A 2,219-nucleotide genomic window follows, 5' to 3' on the forward strand; every position below is an offset into this window, starting at 1 on the left:
ATGATGTAATCCACGTGTGTTCCTTAGATACATAACTCAATGAAAAAGACGATGAGATGTCAACGACCTGGTAGACTTTAAACACAAATTTTATTCAAAACATGTACCTTTTTAATTTCGGGGTGCAAACAGGTCTGCTTACAAGAAAGGGAATGAAAACGTGTATAGCACTTCACATGCTTAACTGCATCGGTCGACAACTCTTCACAAAAGAACTATTACGGAAGTAGTCATTTAACGTCAATTCATTGAAATGATTAGGCCTACACCCCCAGGAACCCCAGCGGAGATATGGCACACTCGAGTGCGAAAAGCCGAGCAAGTAGGGTAATGCATGATTCGTACGCCTATCATGCTTTATCTTCAAACAGCCGATATTTCGTTAATAGTACTCGAGAGCATAGCCTCAATATGTAAGTAGCCTAGTTCCCTATCTCTAAAACAACTATAGATATTATATATATATATATATATATATAAAAACATATATTGCCTTGGTTTGGCTCTGTAATCATTAGTGGTAGTGGGACTGGTTTGGGCCCTTCCTAAGCTGGTCAAACGTTTCTTTTGGGTCTATACCCCAGCTGCACTGATGAGTCCTGGAATACGTACCTTTAGTGCGTAGTTATAGAGGCGAAGACAATTGATGAAGCGGCTGAAATGAATAACTGCATCATGACTTGGGAAGGAAAGGGGAATTTTTCTATTGATTGTTTACCACAAGCATTAATATCCGCATTGAGGGTCTTGAACTTTGGAAGCAACCATTATTTGATATAGGGTGATTAATGCAGTTGTCGGCCTATGCACAAGCTCTATTGATAGGGCCTACTACTGTAGACATATTATAATAAAATAAATAAACGCGCTTATTAATTGAATCGTACTTCTCGTTTAATCTGCTTGTGTTCGTAACTCAGTTCACATTTGATATATTTATTTTTTTTCTCAACCTTATTCTACATTTCCAACAATATAGGCCTAAGAAATGACAACAACGCTCTTTTTGATGGGAAACATTTAAGAGGGTAATGAGAATCAGATTTTTGAATATTTAAAATCTGGGGAAAAGGGGCGTAACCACTTTTTTTTCTCCTTTTTCCCCCACTATTTAAATATTTAAAATTCTGTATCTCATTAAACAGCTTTTAAGAGTTTTTCGTCAAATATGATTTTGTTTCATAGAAAAATCATTTCTACAACATATCAAAACATTTTTTCTTTCCTGGTCCCCTGGCTTTAGGACTAACTACTGTATAACATTATATGTTAACTCTAGCTTTTGTCTACATCAGGAAACTGTACAAATGGGATACGATGTAAACCTTCCTACGCTCCACAGACTCAAACAACCCGGACTTCCAAGCCGCATATTTCTCCAATAACCACAGTAAAGATGGTACTGCCATCACGGTTGTCAGTTTACCACCGAAAAAAAGCTACCATAACATAATTTAAAAAATGCTACTATCATTATAATGCTGGACTCAATGTTGTATTTAGTGCTTTTAACATTTAATTGGTGGAGATGTGCATTATACCTATAATTATTATTAATTTGATATTTCCTAGATTCTAGGCCTATGTATATTTGTATATATATATATTCATATATATATAAATAAAATCAAAGAAGCTGCATAGGCAGAGTGATAGGATATAAAATCAAAAGCAACACGGTTGTGATCTGCCTCAGTAGAAATTTATTTGATACGACATGTTTCGGGCATAGCCCATCATCAGGTATGAAAAGCTGTGACAAGAATAGATAAATAAGTAGCAGTACATTAACAAAAGTATAACGTGATCATCCAATCAAAAAACAGATAATAAGCAGTCAACCAAGCTCATGCGTCGTAATAAACAAAGAACATAAATAAAACAATACAATAGAACAATGGGGCAGGCACCTAAATAAAGTCAAAATGGACACACCTAGAGAGCCTAAACCAAGTATTACATGGCATAAGAAAGTACTGAACAATGTAGTATAAAATCATACGAATAAAACAGGCATAGTAACCATTAATGCGAGTTACATCTAAAAAATATGCCCTCGGATAATAAGTATTAAACCCTCTGATAAAAATAGCAAAAAAGGACTCGCCTTAGAGAACGAAAACCAAGAATTACATATTATAGAGTAATAAATACAATATAACAAAAAAAATCATGAATAAAACAGCCGTAGAACAAATAATGCGAATAATATCTAATAC

The 2,219-nt window shown here is 34.7% G+C and overlaps 1 long non-coding RNA gene across 1 annotated transcript in view; it reads right to left on the reverse strand.

Annotated features, from left to right (window-relative positions):
* The window catches only part of LOC117122718, a 9,039-nt gene extending 8,296 nt beyond the window's left edge, over positions 1–743 (reverse strand). The window contains exon 1 of the long non-coding RNA XR_004447742.1: positions 613–743. This is a non-coding gene — a long non-coding RNA (uncharacterized LOC117122718). The remainder of the gene's footprint in view (positions 1–612) is intronic.
* Between the last annotated feature and the right edge of the window lie 1,476 nt (positions 744–2,219).

This window comes from Anneissia japonica, unplaced genomic scaffold (assembly GCF_011630105.1).
Source record: "Anneissia japonica isolate Jap-2015-1 unplaced genomic scaffold, ASM1163010v1 scaffold287978_len313048_cov192, whole genome shotgun sequence".
In the NCBI taxonomy this organism is placed as follows: Eukaryota; Metazoa; Echinodermata; class Crinoidea; order Comatulida; family Comatulidae; genus Anneissia; species Anneissia japonica.